Here is a 26,715-nt window from a genome sequence, read left to right as displayed (position 1 = left end):
AGCAAATCTAAAAAGTGAGTCCCAATCATTCCAAGAAAGTTCTAAGCAAGGGAAGCATTGTTACGCCAATTGACTGCCCTACAAAGTGGCTCCTTTGAAGGATAAGATTTATTTGAATATCTAAATTTTGCTCTGTTTGCCATTAAACACACAAATAAACAGATAAATTGCATTAAAGTCATATTCTGTTACTTCCTATTATTCATTACCTGCATCATAAAAAGGCATAACATAACGTATACACTTGTTGAATCTCTATGTCGCACACCTGAAGCTAATATAACATTGTGTGTCAACTATACTAAAGAAAAAAAAAAAAGAAGAGAAAAGATAAAATTAAAAAAAAAAACACCCTCATTTAGGATAGGGCAATGATGTATATATTTCCTTTGCTGATTCACCTCATTTCCCCACTCACCCTAGATCCAGCTTAAGTAATAAATACCATATATAAAGACTAAGAACATCCACATATATGTCTCCCACTTGGACCTACCTCTTGAGCTCCAGATTGATATTAGATTCCTCACTTGGATGTGTAACACCTATCTCAAACTCAAATGTCTAAAAAAAAGTCTTATATTCTTTAGTCTTTCCCATCTCAATTCTTGCTCATAAGTCTAATCTCCTCAGCCAGAGTGATCTTTCAAAAGTGTAAATCAGGTAATATAAACCCTCTAAGACCTACCATCACCTTAAAGTCCAATCTTATAGCTGTGGGGCACAGCCCTCTGACCTGGTCCCTGTTTCTGTGCCAGCCCAATATTTCTCCCCTTTACTCATTCTGCTCCAGCCCGTCTACTCTGCCTGCTGTTCCCAGAGCCACTAAGCTCAAAATAGATTCAGCCCCTTACACTTTCTCTTCCTTCTGCCGAGAATTCCCTTTTCCCTAAATTTCACATGTTCAATTCCTTCTCATCCGCAGGACTCTGTTCAGATGTTATCTTCTTTAAAAGATATTTCCTAATCTATGTAAAATTGCCCCATTCTAGGAACTTTCTATTCTCTAATCCTGATTTATTTTACTTATAAGACTAATAATATCTGAAGTCATTATTTTGTTGTTTGTTTACTGTCAGCTCCCCTACATCTGGAATGTCCCCTACATCAGTGTCATGAGGGTAGGAATTTTGCTTAACATGTTTACTGTTAGAGTTTAGAATAGCATTTGACACATAGTAGGCATACTACTGTAAATGAATGAATGAATAAATAAATATTCAATAAGCCATATAAATTGTATAGTAGTTCTAAGAAAGATCTATGATCAGATGCACGCTTCTGAAAATAAAGAACTGCTTATGAAGACAGCAACCATCAGTTATGTAAACAAAACATTGGATTTAGAACTAACGCATCTACATGAGCTTATGTAAGTTGCTAGATATATAGACTGTATTAAATATTAGCTGGCAAACAGGTTATGCATCATTTCACACTATCTTCAGAATCTTCAAGTACTAGATAAAATGCTACCTTGGGCAGGTGGAAGATAACCTGGAAGAAATGAATAATCGTCCCCTGGCCAGCCCTGACAAGGTGCAGACAAATGCTGGCATCAACTATTTTTCTTTGTTCTGTCTTATTTTAGAGTGTGGAGCCCATTGGAAAAGAAGCATCAGATGAATTCAAAGTATTATCTTATCAAATCCCCATAATTATTTTAACTATGTGGCATAATCTGTGCACAGCCAATGATTAAGCTGTGCCACAATTAAAACAGTATCATGAAACTAATTACATGAGCTAGACAGACTGTGCTATCTCTCTGCTTAGTGTCCGAATGCTACATTACAGAAGAATATAATTCTCCTCTGCAGACACTATTAAAATCTTCCAACATATTTTTAAATCCCTGGCTGTCTGAGGGATGAGTGGGGTCAGGGAAGGATGGGTGATGACAATGAATGGGGAAGAATCCTGAATGAAGTTTGGGCTTTTAGATAAGCCTTTCATCATGAAAGGGGAAAATAACTAAAAATGATTCTTGGGGAAACATTTTTTCCTCTTTATAAAAAATGCTTAATCAGAAAGCCAGATAGTTTGGCTGGACTACAGGAACTATCTAGAAGACAGAAAGACCTGGCTGATATTTCCCCATTTAGACTGAAGCTACAATTATTTTCCTAGTCAGAGCAGATGAGGGAAAGAAGTACGAAATCCAAGAGCTAATGTTAAATTCATCGTTTCAGGTAGTTATTCACACAAGGCCAATGGTGTAAGTAAAACACTTAACATGTATACATGTCTTTGTTAACAGTAGGCTTATGTGTTGTTTTCATTGATATTATCATTGTTTTTATCTCCAACTAAATGGCAGGAGAGGCAGCTCATAAGTACATAGGCTAAATGGCAAAAGGAAAACATCTGACATTAAAAAAAAAAAAAAAAAAAAAAAAAAAAAAACTTGCCCTAGATCACTAAGAAATGGCTACAAAATAATTCAAACTGATTTTCTTTTACCCCAGGCCAAGACTACCCTGACAAAACCATAAAAATAGAATCACCCTATGGGTTATAAAGAGAATGGCAGAACAAGACTTGGTAGAAGGTAAGTATTGAGCTTACCTCAGATCAGCTGGTCTGCCTGCCTGCACTGTGTCAGTGTCACCTGCACTGCCTGGGACCTTTTCAGAAATACAACTGCTGGAATCCTAACCCAGAACCACTGAATGAGGAATCCTGGAGGTGGCACCCAGCAATCTGTGTCTTAATAAGGCCTCCTGGTGATTCTGATGCTTGCCCAAGCCTGAGAGCCACTGTCTTTTAGTTCTTATTGTTGAACTCTTTTTTCCCAGTTTCACTGTGATATAATTGACATATGTAAATTGACACCATACAAATGGAAGGTGTACAAATGATATCTCTCCATGATTTTTCCTAGAGAACTGTAAGAATCCAGACATGCCATCCCATGGGTGTTCTAGGCCTCCCTTCCTGCTCTAATCCTGACCTTCTCATATGCTAGATGGATGAATAGCAACACAAATAAACTGCCAGTTAAACTTCCCCCTACAACTGAGGAGAGGAATGTCGGCAGACCCACCTATAAAACCAAATCAGAGAAGGAGAGCTAGAATTTCATGTCTTTTTTCTGGAGAGAGTTATGCTATTGGAAAAAAGTAATTTATGATAACATTATACACTGGATATTAGAACAAAAGATTAATATATTATAAACTCTTTGATTTCTAGTTACCTTGAATTTTCTTCAGTAGCTGGCACAAGTGCTTTAGCTATGTTGGCAATCTATACATATTTGTTCAAATTGATGAAGTAATATTTTTAATAGACTTCAGTTATCCTACCTATGGGAGGCAGTTGTTCTCAGGTCTGGTTTTTTTTTCCACTGTCTTCCAAAACACTGCCTCACCTAGCCAAGCATATCATCTTGAAAACAGAAATAAATGGCAATTTACCAGACTCCCTGACTTCAAAGTCAGACCTTACTGGAAAGGCATGAACTTAATTTATTCATACTTCTGTTCATTCAACAAATGTTAACTATACATCTGTCACATGTCAGACACTGGGCTAGAAACTAGAGGAACAAAATCAGATATGACATCACCCTACACCTGGGAGGACACAGCGTTGTAGACAGCAACATATGTGAATAATTAAGCACAAAAGAGCTGATAGTTGTTATGATGGAAGTGAGCACAGGAGATGATACAAGGTAAGAGGATACATTCGAGTCTACCTCTAAGAGTGTGGCAAGATGTCTGGTAGTATTATGTCTGAACATACTCTACACATACTTCTAACCCAGCAACTCAAACTAAGTCAACTCTGGGGATAAAAACACATCCTACAATCTAAGAGTGGTAAGGACTAGTATTAGTCAGTTTAGAATTGGCCAAGGACACGAGGATTTGAAAAAATAAAACCTTTCCTTAGACGGAATTGTCTGAATACTCTTACTGCGAACTACTTCTCCTGGACTGTATACTGAATCTGCGTGTCGGTTCATTTGTGCCTCCTTGACGACTGAAGTCAGGGCCTAATGCTTGGCGAAAATAATTTCAGCAGCATGCCACCCACTCCCCTCTCTGCTGCCACAGTGATTCTAGACTTTGTGCAAATCTACCCTAAGCAACTAGGGGCTATAACTAGGGAAATGGATTTCCTTAAAAAGCAAAGGGAATGGAGTTGCCAAAAGAGTTTCTAGGAGGATATGCCTGGAATTTGGGATTTTTGATTTGTGTTTCTACAAAGCCTGGGCAAGCTGCCCTACTAAAATTACCACTAAGTTGAATTTATGACCAAGTAATGGTACATTTCTCTCATTAAAGACAGATCTTCTCTATCTGTCTGGGCTTGAGGGTGACCTGTGTGGGAAAACAATAAATCACTAGCCCTGCATTGCTTTTTTGTGCGCCTTGGGAGTAGAGGGGGATGCCAAAGTGGTTAAGGTCAGCTGTGTGATTTGTGTCCCAGGAGGGCAGAAAAATCAGTTTGAGGATTTGCTAAAGGATCAACAAAATAATTGATAACCAGTGCACTGGCATGATTTTGCCGTTGGAATGCCTTTGAAACCATTCCCAAATGGCACCAGGGATTAGGGAAGATTCTTGAACGGAGAATGAGTTATGCGACCTGGGGCATACTTTAACTCCGCCTTCAACCTGGGTGTCTGCTGTGAAGAACACTTAACCTCAGGGACCTCCTCATCTGTCAAGTAGGTAAAATAATGGCTGCAACCCAGATGGAGCCCACAAGCATCGAGGGACACCCTCAAAAAACGGTCAGTTATTTCTGGGGACTTCCTCAAGTTTTTTAAATTAAAACCAAAGAAACAAAAACAGATGAAAATAAAACCTGATCTCAATCCTCAATCACAAATTATGGGACTGATAGCTGATGTTCTTTACTTGAATTTTCCAGTGCTTCTTCACTTCCAGATTTCTGCCTAGAAGAAACAATAATGATAATTGTAATATTTAATATTTATTGAGTGTTGGAAACCTTGGGCCAGGTACTGTACTAAGTCCTATACCTGCATTCCATGTCATCTTCACCATTATCCCATGAGGTGGGGTTTCTAGTTCCATTTTGCAGATGAGAAACCTAGAGTTTGGAAAAAAACAAAAACAAAAACCCAGCGATCACGCTGTAACCTAAACACAGTTTGGGCTGTTTCTAAAGTTACGTTGTTAAGCACTAAAAAGCTCTAACAGAGGAAATAAAATTCCTTCCTTCAGACCTACCTGTTCTTAAATTTCTAGATCAAATATTTCAAATGTTAGATAAAATTTTAATTTCATGAGTCTTAATAACTGGTTGCGTGGGAATATCCCTTTTCAATTACTGCCAGAAATCCATTCAGTAACTATTACTTTCTTCCCTTCCAATTAACTGTATCTTTCTATTCTGTACTTAGAATATTTAAAGTGGAAGAATTTTCAAGATAAACTCTACCTTAACTCCATTCAGCTTTCTGACTCCATTCTCCTGTAAGTCTTACATTTTCATAGCCTCAGATTCTTTCATTACATAAATTCTTTTATATTATCAAGGATTTAATTATGTGCTTTTCAAAACTTTATTCCTTTTAAGAAGTTATAATTTATTTCAACCATTTCTGAAATAAATTATTATAAGTTTTTGATGACTCAAGGTCCTCTGGAGAATTCATGCTTATAAGGCTTTCTGTAACTATATAAAATAAATCCAGACTTCTGTGCATTGTAGTTGTTGGATCTGTATTTTATCTCTCTCTCCTCCCACCATTGTAAACTGTTATTCCACATGCTGTCAGTATGGCCTCACTGGTTATAATCTATCTTACTTTATAAATAATTGTCTGGATAAAGGCCTGAGAGAAGATCCATGTTTTCACTATGGACTAAAGTACATGGTTTTTGTGACACGTACTATATTATCATTTAGTTTACTTCTGAGTTCATAACAGTGTTCCCAATGGTTATGTCTGACCAAAGACATGAGCAGAATGTGAATGCAAGTTATATTTTTTTTTTGCAAGTCATACACACATATATAGAAATAAAAATAGTTACAGATGCAGATGACGACATAGGTGTAGAAATACAGATAGCATGCATGGGGTTTTAGCATAGACTATTCACAGATCAGACATAATACAGTGACAACCAAGAGAATAGGTCTTCTCTAAACTGGAAACTGTTTTCAAAAATTTTCTTTGGGCCCAGAATTCAAGTTTAAACATTACTTACCAAAATGCTTATTTATATTACAATGGTTTATAAAGAAAAGTAGGGGCACCTCGGTGGCTCAGTCAGTTAAGCGTCCGACTTCGGCTCAGGTCATTATCTCGCGGTCTGTGAGTCCGAGCCCTGCATCAGGCTCTGTGCTGACAGCTCAGAGCCTGGAGCCTGCTTCAGGTTCTGTGTCTCCCTCTCTCTCTGTCCCTTCCCCGTTCATGCTCTATCTCTCTCTGTCTCAATAATAAATAAACATTAAAAAAATTTTAAAAACAATGGTTTATAAAGAAAAGTCACTTAACAAATGCTAACTAAATAAAACCATACAAAAAGACACTCAATACCAAACCACTGAATTGTTTGCTATTACTTTTGTCATCCCAGATCCATCTATGCTCCTCTTTGAGCATAAAACAGTCTGTAAAATAAGTCACCTGTGTTAAAACTCTCTCTTTAAGAACATACTAAACATTAAGAGAATGAAAATATAAGCCACAGACTGAGAAAAAAATATTTAAAATTATATATCCAATGAAGAAATTTTAACAAGTATATTAAAAAAAAACTTTCTTAAAACTCAACAATAAAAAAAATGGACAAGAAATTTGGACAGATATTCACCAAAGAAAATATACAGATGGCCGATCAGCACATGAAAAGATTTTCAACACCATTAGTTATTAGAAAAACACAAATTTAAACCACAAAAAGATACAACTACATGCTTCTTAGAATGGCTAAAAATTTTTTGAATAACCATTCAAAATGTTGGTAAGGATTTAGAGGAACTGGAACTCTCCCAGACTATAGGTGGGAATGTAAAATGGTACAAGCACTTTGGAAAAGCTTCTTGAAGTGTTAAACATATAACTACCATTTGATTCAGTCATTCCATCCTTGATATTTATTCAAGAAAAATGAAATCATATGTTCCTACAAGGATTCATATGTGAACGTTCATAGCAGATTTATTTATAACAGCCACAAACTAAAAACAATCTAAATGTCCATCAATAAGTGAATGGATAAACATAACTATAGAATGGTATACTCTTTAGCAACTAAAAGAAATGAACTATTAATACATGCAACGACATAGCTGTATCTCAACATAATTATGCTGAGTGAAAGAAGCCAGAAAAAAAAATACATACTCTATGATCCCATTTAAATAAAATTCTGGAAAATGCACACTAATCAGTAGTAACAGAAAACAGCTAGCTCAGTAGTTGTTTGGTGACTGGGGTGGATAAGGGTGAAAGGGAAGGCTTCCCAAAGACAACAGGAGATTTATAGCAAAGATGGACATGTTTACTATTTGGATTATGGCAATGGTTTCATGGATGTATAAGTGTGTCAAAAATTCTCAAATGGTACATTTTAAATTTGTGCAGTTTATTTTTTGTCAATTATACTCCAATAAAGTTATAGCAAAGGGCAAAGCAAATAGCAATAAAATGAAAGGAAATAAAAGCACTTTCAGGATCAAATATTTAGATCTGAAAATATTTAACAGATCAACTAATCTACTTATTCATCTTACAGATGAGACAATTGAGAGTTAGAAGATTGTTGCCCAATTAGCTAGACTAATAAGTGGTACCAAAAGAACAACGACAAAAAAAATAGCAAATTTGACAGGCGGTAATTCAAAAAAAAGCATCAAGTGGTCATCTTGGGGAAAATCAGAATTTTTTTGTATTTGCTTACAGTTAGATCTGGGATCAAGGGGCCATGATATACTCAATGCCTAGTGCTTCTAAATGTCTTAGTCCTCCATGGACCCAGAAACGTCAAATGACTTGACCAAGTTCATAATCACTGGCCAAGCAACTACTCACATCTTTAAATTCTCATCCAGGGTGCTATCCCTTAGAAGAAATTCACAGAGCTGTAAGATAAGTCCACACCTGAAGAATTAGCAGAGGACTGATGATACCTTACCAAAAAGAAAAAGGAATTATGCAATTTAACATATTTGAAAAGTACCCATGCAGAAACTACAGATCTGACAGATTGTGCAAACTTCCACTGGTGCGAAAGGTATTCATACCCAATCCCTGCCTCAGCTTGAGTTTTGTATGATGCAGATTCCCATCAGAAAGGGCCAGGCAGAAGACAAGGAAACTTTCCAGAAGGGAGGAAACACAAGAGAAATCTATGTACTACCTCCACGTGAACTATTCACCAGGTAACAGGAAAGAGAGATGGCTAGGTGCTGAGAAAAATCTATTAGCCTCTTCTCACAGCTGCAGAAATTTCCAGGTGTTTCAGATTTCTATTGCCACATAACAAGTCACCCCAAAACTTAGTGGCTTAAACAACAAGCATTTATTTGGCATAGGAATCTACAATTTGAGGGGGGCACTTGGGTGGCTCAGTTGGTTGAGCATCTGACTCTTCATTTTGGCTCAGGTCATGATCCCAGGATCCCAGGTCCATGGGATCAAGCCCTGTGTTGGGCTCAGTGCTGAGAGTGAAGCCTGCTTAAGATACTCTCTCTCTCTCTTTCTCTCTCTCCCTATGCCCCTCTCCCCAACTTGTATTCCCTCTCTCTCTCTCTCTCTCTCTCTATCTCTCTCCCCCTCTCAAATAAAAATTAAAACAAAAATTGGGGCCAGTTTTAGCGGGGGCAGCTCTTCTCTGTTCCCTGTTGCCTGAAGCTGAGTGATCCACCTCCCAAAAGTCTCATTTAGATGACTGGTAGGTTGGTGTTACCTAATGGTTCCTCTCTATGCAGTCCTCTTCAAGAGGTGGTTCAAGCTTCTTTGTAGCACGGAGACTGGTTCCTAAGAGCAAGCATCCCAAGAGATAGGAGTGAAAGCAGTCAATTTCTTAAAATCTGGTTGTGGACTTACCAGAGTTCCCAAATTCATATTTTAAGAAACTGACACAGCAATACTTCTGTCATGTTGTATTGATCAGGCAATCATAACCCATAATGATTCAAGGAAAATGGACATACACCTCCCACATCTAGAGGAAGGAGAGTCAGAAATTTGGAAGCCATATTTTAAACCCATTACACCAAGGTGCTACACAATCAGTACTGTTAAATATTACCTGCACACTTTAAGATCTTGTTATCTGATAAGAGAGTGAAGGGATTTGTATATTTATCTTGACTACAACACCAGTATTATGAATAAACCATTTTCTGCTGGTATGTGTGATCTTAGCATCCGGATTGTTTTCACTCTTTACAAATACAAATGGTAACACTGCATTTTGAAATCACTCATGGTACAATCAACCTAAAAGGTCTGTGTAGACAGAGACTTTATTGTGCTACAATGCCCCAAGCATAGTATGCATTTAGTGATATTGAAAATTGATATATGCCAAGTTGGCCCTACACAATTGTCACATTGTTTTGGTAAATATCGGTTGCCTCCACATTTGGTAATATAAGATAAGTAGAAGCTATGACTTCTTCCCCATGACCTCACCACTAGGTGATAAGTGTAGTGAAAGTAAACATCTGACCAAATTCTGCCTCATAGGAATATTTATTAGCAGGCAAGCTTCAAAATAGTCATACAAGCTATTCCCATGGGCTTGAGGAAGTCCCTGCTCTCTACCTTTTAGGCACACCAACAAGCTTTATAATAACAGTTGAATAAAAAATTTAGCAAAACTTCTCATTAAATCAGACAGAGTCTTGAGTAAATAGGGAGACACAGGACCAAAATTCTAGACTGAGAACATACTCTAAAGATGTTAGTCTTCTGGGTTTTGTTGGATCCTTCATTTTGTTCCTTCAAGGACAGAGATGCCTGTGTAATCTTTTAGCCAGGTATATCCCTTGCACCCTATCATTCGCTTACTCTCCAGAAATTATGTCAACATCCCTTGCACTTATCACCAAACCTTCTGGTGAAGAATTAAATAGCAACATTTGAAGTGTTCTGGATCTGGATCCCTAAGTAAAGAACTGTAAGGTCACAGTGTTGTGCTAGAGCTGGCTTGTACTGGCTATGGGTCAACTGTGCACATCTCTTCCCAACGCTGCATTCTATGACCTCACACTGGTAACTTGAAACTGGCCTGGTGAGTGGGAATAGTTACACAATGGAAATCAGCAAATACTACAAATCAGGACTCTGCCCCTCTGAGAGCTGGTTGCTAAACATTTGCCAGCACATTATTCTAACTGACCACCCCTATGGTATGAATTAAATTTAATTGACATCATACTACTTATACAGGAATATTTGAAAGTAGGTTACTAATAACATAATAAGCAAATATTAATTGCTTAAATTAATTACTGCATATAGTTCTTATATTTAATTAAATGCCTACGAGTGTGTGTGTGTGTGTGTGCGTGTGTGTGTGTGTGTGTGTGTGTGTGTTTTGAGTGAGTTGTTTGTCCAATCTCACAAGCTCATCAAATTCCAGAAGTTTTCAGTGACATCATATTTAATAGAATATAAACATTAAGTAGAATAGAAATTGATCAGCAGGGGTAAATTAAATGACAATATAAGGGCTTTTATAAGATTATCTACTCATAAATTTAAGACTGATGTAAAATATAATGACACATATTTATTGAATTTTAATTTTATTTTCATTGACAATTTTGATCTCCTAATCTGAGGTATGGCCCATTTATGTGCAGTATGATGGAAAAGACCAGAGTTCAAGTCTCTACTTTAACATATACCAGTTGTATGAACTTGACAAGTTATTTCTGAGATTCAGTTTTCTCATCTGTAAAATGGGAACAAAGATGTGAAAGCATTTTCGACCTGTACAATGCTACAAAACATTGGTTATTATTACTAAAGTGCCTCATAAAGAGCTAGCTGTTAATAAGTTAAGATTAGTTCTGGAACATACTGTTATTTCCTTAATGAGAAATAATAAATAAAGCAGTGAAATATTAAAAAAAAAAAACTTTTCTCTCAAAACTAAAGACTACTAAGATTAAGCTTTCCAGGTTCTCTGAGGTCGCAAACAGAGACTGATTATAAAACTGTCATCAGACACACACCCTTGGACACAGTGAATGTCATTCTTTTGGGTGCATACAAGATGCACTAGCTGAAGCTCACTGCCTTCAGAAAACCTGCTCAAGCCACACAGTTCATTGTCTGTCACAGTTCATTGTAGTGCTCCCTAGATCTTCACATTTTTCTTCCCTTCTGCTTCTTTATTATAATTGTTTAAATGTTTATTCATTATTTTTGAGAGAAAGAGAGAGACAGAGTGTGAGCAAGGGAGGGGCAGGGAGAGAGGAAGACACAGAATTCCAAGCAGGCTCCAGGCTTTGAGCTGTCAGCACAGAGCCCAATGCGGGGCTCGAACTCATGGACCATGAGATCATGAGCTGAGCTGAAGTTGGGCGCTTAACCGACTGAGCCACCCAGGCACCCCTCTGCTTCTTTATTATAAAACATCCTCCCCAGCCCATCCCCCCAACAGACACATTGAGAGAGTGAGAGAGAAAAAGAGACCCGTTAGTATCTGTGCTTAAATCCAACCTCCAATTTCACTAAACATACCTCTACTCTACCATACCTAATAGGTGCTGGGATTTCATACATTATCCCATTTAGCCCTCTTCAAAATATACCCTTTTTAGAGACTAAAAATAAAACCAAAAAAAAAAAAAAAGCAAAAACCTAATTGAGCTTCAGAAAGGTTAGGGACTTGCCCAAGACTCACAAAGCTCAGAGGTGGTATAGTCAGACTGCTAATCCAAGTTTGTCTGGATTTGAAGACTATTCTCATTTGTCTTTTTTAATAACCCCTCTAGAAGGCTTTCAGGTTTTTAGACTCCAAGAAATCAGTCAATATTTTTAAACGTCTTCTAGGCCATATAAGAGTTTAAAAGTTGAATTCCCCATTTTCCATTAGAATAATTAGCACTTGATTTAAAGCTGTATGTCTGACACCAAACAAGGGCCCTTGTTATGAGTATGAATTTCCACCTTTGAACTCCTAGTGAGTATCCCAGTGCCTGGCAAAGAAGGTGTTTTAATAAATATTTGTTCTTGAATGAAAGAATGGTTCCAAATGGTTGTGCACCTATGCCCAACTAAATAAACACTTCCAGTGACAGGGAAGTCACCATTGCCAGAGGAAACCATTGCCTTCAAGATCTCCTCATGTCAAACTACTTGCATGATGTAATTTTAAAAAAAAAGGAAAAAAATAAAACATAAAGAAGGAGAGGTTCCCCAGGAATTGATTTAACTACTTGAAGCAGACTACTTCCAAATAAGATGTGATGGCTAGAAAACTGAGCAAAGACAGACGTCCTGCCTTCTTCATGTCTACCCTGAGAAAACCTCATTGCACTCTATACCAAAGGGACATTCTATCAACAAGGGTTAAAAGAGATTCATAAGGATCCACTGTCATCAGTAAATGCAGTGCTTTGAGTCAATGGTCTGCTTGCAAAAATAAACCAAAGTTAACTATGAAAAACATGAGTCAGTTTTGAAAGAGATGAAAATAGTGCATATATGCCCCAAAATAAGCAAAGCTGGAATAAATAAAGATGATTTAAAGTTTAGAATTCTTTTTTGAATAATATTTTATATTTTAAAGTTTACAGAGTTCAAGGGTATGTTCATGGTATGCTGTACTTCCTCAAACATGCATAAGTTGGGAATGCCTCTCAACAGGTGTTCCTATAAAGTATTGTATAGATAAAATCTTTATAATAAAGTATTTTAAACACATTTAATGACGTAAGTTATTTATAGTATCTTGTTATAAACCATTTTAAAAACCAGGTACCCCATGATACATCTACTTTTCTTTTATGGTCTTTTGTAAACTATAGTAAGAACCATTTCTCTCTCCTCTAGCAAAATTAGCAAGTCAATAATTTAGACATAAATTCCAGGTAATGTATTATTATTTTATCAAACTCACTTTGCATTAAGATAAATTTCTAAACACTACTTTGTATTCTGATACTTCATTGTGTGATTATATTTAATCTGTTTAATTTCTGGCCTCCTTTAGCAGATTTAAATATATTATTGTGCAAATGAAATAACAGAATTCCGGAGAAGGCTAGTGGCTTTTGCAGCATCTCACAGCTGGACCACCATGGAGTCAAGGGTAGCGGGGACTTCTTCAGGTTACACTGATTCTCTCCTGACTTAACAGACGGAACTCTATTTTCATCATTTAAATGTCACACATTTAAATTCTTAGTCCACAAATATAAATTTGAGAAAGGGCACTTTTGTCTTTGATATATGTCAAAATGAAGAGAAACTGATGTGGAAAAGAAACTTATTCTATTTCCTTTCCTAGCTTCCCCTAAAATTCTGAAGAAACATTAACATTTCAACTTAATCTTTTCAGCTAGGGCAGATGGTCTCTTTGTGCCTTTTGTACAAGACAATATGTGTCTGAGAATGTATAAGAGGCACTGAGTGAGGCAACAGCTCAACTGTGAACCCCTAAGACCAAAAAGCACCAAGAGCAGGGGCCAAAGAAAACTTTTTTGAATGTAGCACAAAAACCTTCTGGGACTGCTTCTGTCTAAAGAAAAACAACAACAACAACAACCACCCACTCTTCTTCCCTCCTCATGTCCTTTATTTATGCTATTCTTTTTCTAAGACTGTTTTTCCCTACCCCTTTTCACTTGTTTCTTCCCACCAGGTCTTGGAAAATACCTCAGACATCACTTCCTAGGGGCAATTTAAAGTCAATTTCTCCTGTTTGTGATCCCTCCATAGCTCCAATCACAACTATAGTTAAATTGTTGATTTTGTGACTGTTAATATCTGTTTCCTTCACTAAGTATTGACCTATAGAAGATTAAGAACTACTCTCGCTTGTTTGCTACTGTATTCCCATCACTTAGCCTAGGACTTGACATATAGATGGTGCTAAATTAGTTCATCTGTTCAACAAATTTTATTGATTACTGACTATGTTCTAGCTATTGTGTTGAACACTGGAGATACAGTACTAAATTACCTCTCATGAAGCTCACATACTAATAAGGGAGAAACTAAAAAAACAAACTAAAAAAAACCCTCAAATAAACAAACATCTATTTAGGGAATGCTATGAAAGAAACACATAGGATGCCAATAAAGGAAATCTGAGGGCTTGAGGAGGTGGAGATAAAGCTATCTTGGACATGGCATCATGAGACCATAAAAGGCACATGTAAAGGCAATATTAAAGCTGAGATCTGCAATGGTAAGAAGTCAGTATTGTAAAGTTCTAAAAATGAGTCTCCAGGCAAAGGGAACAGCAAGGACAAAGATCATGTGGAAGATAACTTGATGTATTCAAGAAACAGAAAGAGTGAGTAAGGAAGAAAATGGCCCAACATGAAGTTGCAGAAGTAAGCAAGGCTGGATCATCCAGAGCCTTGCAAGCCACAGTAAGGAATTAGGATTTTATTCTGAGGGCAATGTGAAGACATTGAATGATTATAAGCAGAGATGTGACATGTTCTGATTTAACTTCTGCTTTTAGAATGTGATTAGACTTAGATTTTGACTTTGGTAGCTGGGTGGATAATGTAGTCTAAAGGGACAAAAGTAAAAGCTGTAAGACCAGTTTGCTAGTTTTCAAATAAATTCAGCAAGAGACAATGACAGCCTGGATTACATTAGTGATAACCATAATGGAAATAAGTGAATGTATTTTATATCTATTTTAGAGATAGAATCAGTTATCATAGTGATTACTGTTGGATTGAATGTGTGGTGTGAAAGAAAGAAAATAAGGATAACTCTTGGGTTTCTGTCTTGACCAACTAGGTGGACAGTAGTATAATTTATCAAAATAGATTTAGGATGGAACAGGAAGAAGTTGGGGAAACTCAAAAGTTTCATTATGTATACGTTCAAGTTCGAGACATCAATTAGTCTATTCAGGTGTACATTTGTTGATATAAATATTTGTTAAATCAATACATGCAGTTCTCCTTTCACTTTGGATGTAGAAGCTACAAAAGAACATCACTATCATCCAAACAGATAAAGTTGATAATCTGTACTTTTTGTTTTTCAATCCAAATACCTATAGTGTTTGAATTCCAGGTACTGATAGGCTAATAGGAAAAGATTTCTTGGACAGAGTATGACCTGAACAATTCTAGCCTTCATGAGTCTAAGAGTTCTTTTCCTATTAAATTTTTATTTGAAGTTAATGTGATTTTCAAAAGGGACACATTCTACTTTCTTAAATTTGTTTTAAAAAAATCAGTGGGTGAGTGAGTGTGTGTGTGTGTGTGTGTGTGTGTGTGTGTAAACTTATATCATTATCATTGCTTTATTTAACAAAATCTTTACTGAGGACTTACTACGTGCTGTTCCCCTCAGTCAAAGCTACCGTCATTCCCCATAGGAGTAGACCATAGGAGTAGTTTCTCTGCTTACATAGTTTCATACCTTCTTAATTCATTCTCCTCACATATGCTAGGTAATCTTTTTAAATTCTAAGATTACCAAGATTTTAATTCAAATCTCAGATACCATCACTTTGCATCTATATATTTTATTATGTATTTCTAAAAATGCATTTTAACATAATTATAATATTATTATCTCTCATACACAATTAGCAATAATTCCATGGTATCATCTAGTTAACTAGTCCATATTCAAAATTTCCCAATTAAGAAATATCTCATCACTGTTTGTTTGAAACAAGAGACAAACGCAGTCTGCAAATTACCTTGTATTGTTATATTTCTTAGGTTTCTAACTATTGAGTACTTTCTCCTTTTATTTATTTTTCCATGCCATTGACTTGTTGTAGAAGCTGGGTCAGTTGTCTTACAGAATGTCCTGAAACAATGTGGTTTTCTGGATTTGTCTGTTTGCTTTCAATAATCCATACTCTTAAGTAATCCACACTGCCTTAGAGAAGAGCAAATAATCTACAGAATAATCATTCTTGATTTCATCAGTGAAATGAGGTTCAGTGTAATCGGGTGAACTAAATTCCAAAGGGTAAAAGGCTGCTCAAAAGAAACATGGGACACCCAATGATTTACCCTGTAGGGAACATAGGAGAAAAGAAGATATGAGCGGCTAAGAAGAACACAAGTGAATTTTTGTCACATTCTTAAAGGACAAGTGTGGACTAGTGTGAAAGTGTAGAACCCCTACAGGTCACAAACACAAGGGTGTCTGCACCCACACACAAGTTACTCTCAATAGGCCTCCACTGCATATTCACATGAAAGAATGGGTGCAGGTTGGAAACTGGAAAGCTCCTCTTGGTAGCAGAGATGTGCAGGGCCTGCTAAGGTTTGAAAGTAGAACAAGAATATCTACAGAATTTCCTCTCACATTGGGCTCTGCATGAATATAGGATGTTGAGATGCTGCTACTGCCCACAGCTCAGAATCTCCTTGATAAGAAGCAAAATTTGTCTTCTCTTGGTGGTAGTGGAAAGAACCTGCTCATATCCCAAATATCACCATGTTTTTACATGAAATAAAATGCATCTGGTATAGTGAGAGACCAGGAAACCCTGTCATATCTCTATTCCCAGGCAAAAGTTGGCTGCTTCTGAGGAAGAAGTGCCTAAGAACTCGCTTGCACCCAAGATGCTATACTCCTAACAAAGCAGAAGACTGTTACTGCTCAAGGAGGAGCAGTAAACTCATTAAAAGGCAGAGGAGAGAGGAAAGTGCAGGGAACCTACTTGCACTGAGAGGAAGGCAAAGATAGCTTGTCTGGCAGAGAGTTAGGAATGATCAAACAGCCTGACAAGTGAGGCTCAGGGGCATAAGGTCTGCCAAAGACTGAGGCCAAAGCAGGAAAAGTGAAAACCCTTAGCCTAATCATGAGCCCTGCACAGAGTAACAAGCAATAGAAGTCTAAGGCTAGAGGAAAAACAAGAAGGTAGAGAGAAATCCTCTTTGTGGCAAAGGCACTTAGGGAATGCTAAAAGTTGAGGACGGAGGAGGAACATTTAGAAAATTTCTCTAGTATTCCAGGCCTCACACCAACAACAAGGTAGTAGCAGTCCACCCCTGGAGAAATTTGAAGCCGAGAGTTCACTACAGCCTAGATTTCACACATCAACAATGACAGCAAATCCAAACTCAGATCATCTACTGTGTAGCCTCAGTTGCTCAAAGATTAATGACCTAACAGAAAAAGAGGCAGATCCAGTTTCTGGGCTCCAGTCTCTAATGTTATTTTATATATATTATCTGCTATGTGAAAAAAAAAAATTTGTAATGAACATAAAAATCAAGAACAAAATGACCTGCTGTCAAGAGATAAAACACACTCAAGATTTGGCTCAGATACTGAAGCTAACAGACAGGAACCTTAAAATCACTATAATGCATGCTAAAGGTCCTAGTGGAGAAAGTATAATACATGAATGAATAGATGGGGAAATTAAACAAAGAGATGTACTCATTTCCTAGTGGTGCTGTAAAAAATTACCACACATTGGGTGATTCAAAATAAGAGAAAATTATTCTTTCACAGTTCCAGAGGCTTAAAATCTGAAGTGAAGGTATCAGTAGGGCAATACTACCTTTGGAAGCTCTAGAAGATAATTCTTCCTTGCTTCTTTTTCTAGCTTCTGGGAGCCATCAACATTCTTTCGCTTCCTTCACTTGCAGCCACATCACTCCAATCTCTGTCTCCATCTCCACATTGTCTTCTTCTCTGTGTATGTGTGTCTTCTTCTGTCTCTTATAAAGATACTTAACATTGGATTTAAGAACCACTGATGTAGTCTAGGATAATCTCATCTCAAGAACCTCAATTTAACTACATCCCAAATAGGATAATATTCACAGGTTCCAGGGATTTGGACATGGGCATGTCATTTGGGGACCACCATTCAACCCACTAAATATAAAAACCATAAAAAAATGCCTTGGTTAGCAGAATAACGACAATAATATTCACAGTTTCCAGGGATTTGGACATGGGCATGTCATTTGGGGACCACCACTTAACCCACTAAATATAAAAACCATAAAAAAATGCTCTGGTTAGCAGAATAATGACGCCCCTCCAAAGATGTCTACATCCCCATCCCCTAAACCTGTGAATATGTTACCTTACATGCCCAAGGGGCTTTACAGATGTGATTAAGTTAAGGGTCATGAGATGGGGTTATTATCCTGGATTACCTAGAGATGTCCAATGTAATGACAAGAGTTCTAAGTGAAAGAGGGGGTCAGGGAATTTAGAGATTTGAAGATGCTATGCTGCTAACTCTGAAGATGGAGGAAGATGCCATGAGTCAAGGAATACAAACAATTTCTAGAATCTGGAAAAGGCAAAGAAAAACATTCTCCTCTAGAGACTCTACAAGGAAAACAGCCTACTGACACCTCGATTTTAGCCAAGTGAGACCCATTTCAGGCTTCTGACTTTCAGAGCTTTAATATAATAAAGTTGTATAGTTCTAAGCCATAGTGTTAATTTGTTACAGCAGAAATAGGAAACTAATACAGGTGGAAATATTAAACACTATTTTTTTTCCTTTGCAAGTTTATCTGCAGACTGGACACAGCAAGGAAATAATCAATGAACTTGATAGATAGATAGAAAGATGGATAGATGATAGATAGAAACTATCCAAAATGAAAAGCAAGGGGGAAAGTGGGAGAAAAAAAAAGAATAGATTGTCTAAATTTTGGAAGAAAACCACAGTCTAACATGTAATTCCATACATAATTCCCAGAATAAGAAGAGAGAAAAAAAAAACAGATTAAATAGAGGTAATGGTTGAGAATTTTCTGAAATTAAGGCAAAACAAAACAAAACAAAAACAAAAACAAAAACAAAAAAAGAAACAAAATCAAAGAATCCCAGAAAACTTCAACAAGATAAATACAAATAAAAAACTACAGCTATGAAAACAGTAGTCAAACTACTGAAATTCAGGGGGCACCTGGCTGGCTCAGTCAGAAGAGTGTGTGACTCTTGATCTCAGGGTCATGAATGCGAGCCCCACATTGAGTGTACGGATTACTTAAATAAATAAAAACTTTTTTAAAAAAATAAAGATAACCGAACTGCTGAAATTCAAATATAAAGAGAAAAATATTGAATTAGAGAAAGAGAAAAGAAACGTTTCTTATAAAAGAAGAAGAGATTATAGCAGACTTTTCATCAAGCTATACAATCCAGGAGATGATGGGACATCTTTAAAGTAATGAAAGAAACAAAACAGTTAACAGAATTATATACTCAGCAAAAATATATTTCAAAATAAAGAAGAAATCATAGGTGAGGACAGTTCCCAAGGAGGGACTCACTCAGCTATGAGCAGTCAACAGCCAATATTCCCAGCATCTAGCAAAATGAATGACTTGATCCCGAAGGGGAGCTGGGTCTCTGGATGGTATCACACAAGCATTCTCTATAGGATATAACAAACTAATGGGGACATTGACATGTAGTAGTTAGACTCTGAAGAATAATGAGATTAAGGCTTTAATAGCAGCAACAGAGAGTGTATTGTAGGAGTCTGAGAACTCATAGCCTGGTTCCAGCCAGGGGCAATGGGATCTAATGATGTGTCATTGGGACAACTTTATTATTATATATTATTATATAAATTATCACATACACTGGTATTGGGGGCTTGGAAGCAACCTAAGGGCTGATCTCTTACAGAATTTGTCATCAGGGCTCCCTTGTCCTCTGGCTGCCATCGATTTGGCCATTATCAAAGGGTAGAGGAAGCTGAATTTGAGGTATTCATTCCCTGCTCCCTCCTTGCCTCTCAATCATTTTGACGGAAGCTGTGTTTCTCCACAGCAACTGGTCTTGAATCCCTGTGTCTCCTCCTTCATGGCTTTAGCTTTCACTGGGCTGCAATAACACCATTTCCCCCCCTTGCCCTTTCAGGCCCCAAAGTAGTAATAGCTTCCTGCTGTTGCTAGTCACTATCTACTATCTCACTATCCTTTGTTGGTTCCCTGAACTTGGACCTGAAATAGTCCCCTTATAAGTCTGTTCAACTCTTCCAAGTATGCCAGGTTTTTTGTCAGGACTCCCTAACTCCTACTTTTGCTCATTTGTGTTCTAATTTAAAGTCTGTTTCTCCTTTCTCATCCCTCTTCTTTAACTTTTGGGACCTATCAGCCAATTAATTTGAAGATCTCTCTGATGGGGCGCCTGGGCAGCTCAGTCAGTTAAGCATCCCACTCCTGATTTCAGCTTAGGTCATGATCTCGAAGTTCATGGGTTGGAGCCCTGCATGGGTCTCTGTGCTGACAGCATGGAGTCTGCTTGAGATTCTCTCTCTCTCCCTTTCTCTCTGCCCCTACCCTGCTCACTTTCTCCCCTCCCTCTCTCTCCCTCAAAAGTAAATAAACATTTTTTAGAACACTTTTTTGAAATGAACATTTTTTAGAAATGAAGATGTCTTGGATGATATTTCTGCCTCATTTAGAATCGGTTTATTTATCCTACAGGAATTAAAAGAAGTGAGGGCTAGGGTATTTAATAATCTAGCTTCCATCATTCTCCTCCAACCCATACCCGTGGGCCCATACTCTTCCCTTTGCCTTCAGAACTTGCCTGCCCCTACTCATCCTACAAGACCTACTATAGGGTTAGCTCTTCTACAGAGACTTCTGTGACCTGTCCCTCCAAACATCAGCAGATTTAAATGCTTTCTCCTCTTTGCTAACATAGCTCACTATAAATTCCTTTACATAACACTTATCACATTGCTCTATAACTATTTACATACACTTCTCTCCATTAGACTATTCATTCCCACAAGATGGTATCCTGTTAATTTTTCTATCCCTATCATTTAACACACAGCTGGTACACAGAAGTTGCTCAATAATTATGACGAATGAGTGAGAGAAAGAAGCTACATTTTTCTATAACAGTTCTAAGTATAATCCAGGTGCACTGTGGATTTAAGGCCAACATTAGTCAACAAATCCATGGCTAGTAGGGGTCAGAAACCAGGAAGAGTAGTCACTAATCCCACGTGGAAACATGCATTTCCAGTTTTCCAGTTTCATTGGCTCATTCACACTCCTTAATGTTAGCTTCTATGTTGGGCCACAGAAACTCAAGTTTACAGAGCTGAAGTCCAAGAATCTCCTATACACACATGGTCATGGTCATAGCCCCTAGCCAAGGCAGAATTACAGCAAATCAAAGGAAGGCATTCTTTTTTCTAGATTCTCCAAAGTGGAAACTTCAGCAAAGGCAATGAAATTGCATACCTTGTAGCATTTATCCTCTCTCAATCTTTTTCCATAAACTAACTTTGGAATCTTAAGGTTTCAAGATAGATCTTGAAAATTAGACACCTCTATGAGGATGCTATTTAAAAGTTTTCCAAGGTTATCCTCCGGGAGGCTTAAGTTTATATACTCTCTGTTTCTACTAAAACCTCAGTCAATCTGCTGTTTTCTACTCCATATGGTCTGGCAAGTAATTCCTCTCTTTTCCACTGCAGGGAGTTAACCCCACAGCAGAAACAGTGAGTCACAAGGACAAGAACCAAATTATGTAGACGACCCCATCACAACCACTCAAGCTGGTGTAAACATTCTAATATGGCATGGAGATTAGACATAGTACAGTGCTTCTTCTTCCCAGACTTGAGTCATCTTCCTGTATGGATCAAATGTAACAGCAGTCAGTTTTAAATTAAATTCCTTAGAGCAGTGGCATATATTTTGCTTATTGTTTACACCGAAATTTATGTCATGGAAGATGTTGATTTAACTACAAAAAGAAAAGAATGCTTTCTTATCTCCAACTACTCCCTTTTAGCTTGCTATGCTCTAGCCACCCTGCACTAGTTAGTGATGAATTGTTTATTCAAACCTCTTAAATGTGACATTGGTATCCTTTCACATACAGATGGCTTATGCCAAGAAAATTCTCCTAAACCAGAAAATGACTAGAAACTGGTCTAAAGAAATGTAATAATAGTAGAATTAAAATGATCTATAAGAGGGAGTAAGAGATTTCTTTATGGTATAATGGCACTGGAATTAAGCTGAACTCAAGGACCTGAGTGAAGAGGGATGATACAGTGTGAGAAACCCAACTTAGTACCTTCCTTTTAGCTTTCTATCTCATTTAAGCCTTATAGCATCCATGGCTGTTCAGTATGATTAACTCCATTTTACAAATAAGGAAACTGATTCAAATTTAGAAGGGTAAGGAACCAGACTTTACTCTACTTCAACTCAATGAACCCTTCAATTAATAGGATTAGTGGTAGGGGTGGGATGGTTTCTGCTCCAAACGAATTGGCCTGTTCATTCAATGCTGCCCTGACCCACTCAAACATGTATTATACTTTTTCATCTCAATGTCTTTTTTTCTTCCCTCCCTGAAAACTTTCTCCCCACTGTCCATTCCACTAATCCAGACTTCAAATCTCAACTCTAATTCCATTTCTTCCAAGAAGCTTCCTCAGATCATGCTGTGCATAGGGACTATATACCCTTACTGAACTCCTATAGCCTTTTCTTTCTGCTTGACTCACATAGCATTTGTCATATTTTGCCAGGTATTGGTAACTATTTTCCCAACTGCATGTCTTCTTTCCTTCTAGTTTATAAGCAAGTTCAGGCACTTGATCTTAACATTCCCTAGCCTTCGTAAAAATAACCCAATTGAAGGGCACCTGGGTGGATCAGTCGGTTAAGCATCCGACTTCAGCTCAGGTCATGATCTCACAGTTTGGGAGTTCAAGCCCCGCATCAGGCTCTGTGCTGACAGCTCAGGACCTAGAGACTGCTTCAGATTCTGTGTCTCATTCTCTCTGCCCACCACCACTTGTTCTCTGTCTCTCAAAAATAAATAAATGTGCAAAAAAAAATTTAATAATCAATTAAATACCAATATATAAGAAGCATTTAGGAATAAAGAAATTAATAGTTTATGGAAGAGACATCTAAAAATTGTATTGTGTATGTCCTATCACTCTTTATTGCCTACGGTTTACATATTTACATTGCAACACAAGCACAATTATCATTTGCCATAGAAAACACCAATCTATTTACTAAAGTAGGAAAATAACTAAATTCTTCTATAAGAGCTTTCAACAGCAACAGTTGAAACAAACAAACAACAAAGCATGAATCACCATGACTTGAGTTAACTGGATTGGCCTACATTGTACACAGGCTATCCTTATATAATGTCATTTTCCCTTGTTAGAGAATTTACCTTTCTAAAAAGGAGTCGAGAGGCAAAAGGCACTTGTTGGAGGTCACACAAGCCCCCTTGGATATCCCTGTATTCAGAGCACAAGCTCTAGAAAGAGTGACAGGTTGAGGAAGGTAGTCAAAAATACTCAAGGTATCAACTGAACCCCACAGTTAGGAGAACAATAAACTCAGAGAAAACCCAGACCAAACAAACAGCTTCCATGAATAATCTACCCCTTCAAAGGAACTGCCCACTCTTGGGAATTGTGAATCTTTTCTGTCTTTCTTTCTTTTGTCATGGTACATGATTAAGTCCTCTAGTTAATGAGAAAAACATTTAACTTACTTATGTTCAATAAATTCCCATGAAAAAGATGGAAATTGGAAACAATTTCCAAGCTGAGAAACATTAAAAAAATTTTCAAAAGCATCCATCAAGCCACCCTGCAACAAATGGAGGTATTTAGCACTATCCTGGCAACCTGAGCCATAAACCCTTCCTTTCCACTCAGCAAGAAGCATCTAGAAAACCACAGGAAGCTCATCTTAGGCTCCTCCAGCAACATTCCTCCTTCTCAGACTGGGTCCAACCCAGGCTGGAATGGAGCCTTAAAACCAGCAGATGTCCCAGATGCAGAATTCAGAATGTTACCCACATATTTTCTTTGGTCATTAAATTATTTTTACTATTAAAGCATTCTTTAAAAAGACCAGGGTTCCTGGGTAGCTCAATAGGTTAAGGGTCCGACTCTTGATCTTGGCTCAGGTCATGATCTCATGGTTCCTGAGATCAAGCCCCATGTCAGGCTCTGTGCTAACAGTGTGGAGACTGCTTAGGATTCTCTTTCCCCCTCTCTTTCTTCCTCTCCCCCACCAAAATAAATAAACTTAAAAAAAAATTCTCCAGACTAAAAAAAAGGATAAAAAAATAACTACCCATAATTGTACCTTCTTCAGCCAAAATGTATTAACAGAACTCTTGGCTTTCTCCCTCAAATCCTTACGTATCTCTCAGCCATGCTCATTTCATTGAATGGTATTACCATCCACCAACTGGCTAGATATGCCACAACTCCAGCAATCAGCCTTTATTTCTCTCTATATCCAATTAATCAGCATTTTTTCTAAAAATTTTCATATTTATATTTATAAAATTTCAGCCTTGTTCAAATTTAGTGGAGTTGCTATTTTGCAAATATTAAACCAGTGTTCTTTTTTGTTGTTTTTCTATTACTCTTGTTGCTTGACAGTCATTTAACTATTATATGCCCGGAGAATTCCACCCTCCCCCTCACTGCATCAAGGAGATTATTGTGACTCAAAGGAAGTACCAACAAGACAGGAAAACATAGAAAGCCTACTCCTCCACCCCTAATGGATTGTGAAGGAGGGGGGACAGAGGCCAGGGAAAGCATTTTGTATAAGAAAAAAATATATATCTCTGAGGTTGTAAGTCATCAACATTTGGTAGTGCTTTGTTACAGCAACATTACCCAGCCTATCCTGACTGATATACTAAGTTATACCAAACCCACAAAGCTCTGATAAGCACACTCATGCTATCTCTAGAGTCACCCAGAACCACTCAGAGCTAACAACTCTCTGCCTTTTCTCTTCTTTGTACAGAGGTAGCACAATACTTAGACCATTCATGAGAATTTATAGAATAGGTATGGCTCCATGCTCCAATATCCAGAGCATATTTCTCAAGGCTCATGTGGATGGATGTTAGATAATAACTCCAGGTCCAAGTCTTACCACTGCCTAGATATATTCTATATACTCTATTCCCCATGGGTTTGCATTTTGCTGTCTCTGATCCCTTCTCAACTACAACTAATCATTGGTAGGAGATGTACTCATGTAAATCAAGTATAAAAAGAAATAACTTCCTTTTATCTGTCCTCATTTCCTCTCCTTTTTTTTTCTTTTTTCCCATTAAAAACCTAAATTTAGGGGCACCTGGCTCAGTTGATTAAGTGTCTAACTTTGGCTCAGGTCATGATCTCAAGGTTCATGAGTTCAGCCCCGTGTGGGACTTTGCATTGCTTGGGATTCTCTCTTCCTCTCTCTCTTTGTCCTCCCCCTACTCATGCTCTTTCTTTCTCTCAAAATAAATAAAAATAAAAATAAAAACTTAAAAAAAAACCCTAAATGTAGTAATTGTCACTTCGTGTTTCTTCTATTACCACACTATTTTAGAAAACCTGAATCTAGTAATTGCCTTCTATGTATGACCAGAAAACATACTATGGCCTCCAGAATATCAGCTTAACATCCCTTTTCCTGAAAGTTGCTCTTTCAAAGGCAGGACATGGCATCTAAAATTTAAGCTTCCAATGTAAATAGGTACTTTTTGATTGAGATAGATTAGCCCCTTCCACTACTGCATATAAACTGCAAAAGACAGACTCCTAGCTCACCATCATTAAGTTTTAATAGTCTACCTCCTAATAGTTATGACTGGATGAGCCATATAATAGCGGTACAGATGTTGCAGCAATACCTTGAAGACCAGGTCACTTGACAGACAAGGTACCTAAGTCCAAGAGTAAGAAAAGGGGATAGATTATCCTCTTAAGGTTCTTTCTGGATTACACAGGTGCTAATTGGCAAAGCCAGGATTCAACCAGAAATCTGGTTCCAGAGTCTGTGCTCTTAGTCACTAAGCTATGATGCCACTCAAGTAGGAGACACTGAATATCAACTATAGGTTGACTAGAGACTTCTGGAAACCTTCTAAGAATCTTAGAGTCCAGAGGGATTTTGAGGGCCACCTCCTGATAATATTTCATCAGCAAGTCATCCAATCTGTGCCAGAACACCTCCACCAGTGGGAAACTCACTATTTCTCAAGGCAACTCGTTGGATAAATATAATTATTAGAAAATTCTTGGTTGTATTAAGACAAAACCTATTTCTTAATATTATCCACCTATTAATTTTAATTCTATGCTTTGAAGTATGTAGTATGAAGTTCTCATTCTCATGCCTTCCTTTCAAATATATGGACATGTCCCAATAGATCATTTTTTTCTCTTCTTCCATTGTGCTCTTCTTGGTTCTTTATTCAATTATCACACATGTGGCAGAGTTAAGAATCATCACCAGCCTCATCACTGTTCACTGGAGACACTCTAATTCATCTATATCGCTCTTAAAATGTGATGCATAGAATTGAACAACATACTAAAGAATCTGATGATGAGGACTAGATAAAGCAATAGCCTCAATTTTGTCAATTCCAAACTTCTTATAATACCATGTACAAGAACAACTAACTTTTTTGAGTAAATCATATCAATTCATATTAAACTCACTGTCACTTTTATTTTGTGGTTAAAATATAGCATAGTTCCAAAAGAGTGGAGAAAACATATGTAAAAATTTAAAAACTAGAAT

The 26,715-nt window shown here is 37.3% G+C and overlaps 1 long non-coding RNA gene across 1 annotated transcript in view; it reads left to right on the top strand.

Moving 5' to 3' along the window:
- The first annotated feature begins 10,290 nt into the window (after window positions 1-10,290).
- Window positions 10,291-26,715, top strand: part of LOC122240441 — a 40,876-nt gene continuing 24,451 nt past the window's right edge. The window contains exon 1 of the long non-coding RNA XR_006220184.1: window positions 10,291-10,353. This is a non-coding gene — a long non-coding RNA (uncharacterized LOC122240441). The remainder of the gene's footprint in view (window positions 10,354-26,715) is intronic.

This window comes from Panthera tigris, chromosome B4 (assembly GCF_018350195.1).
Source record: "Panthera tigris isolate Pti1 chromosome B4, P.tigris_Pti1_mat1.1, whole genome shotgun sequence".
NCBI classification, from domain to species: domain Eukaryota; kingdom Metazoa; phylum Chordata; class Mammalia; order Carnivora; family Felidae; genus Panthera; species Panthera tigris.
This window is presented reverse-complemented; position numbering and strand designations above follow the sequence as displayed.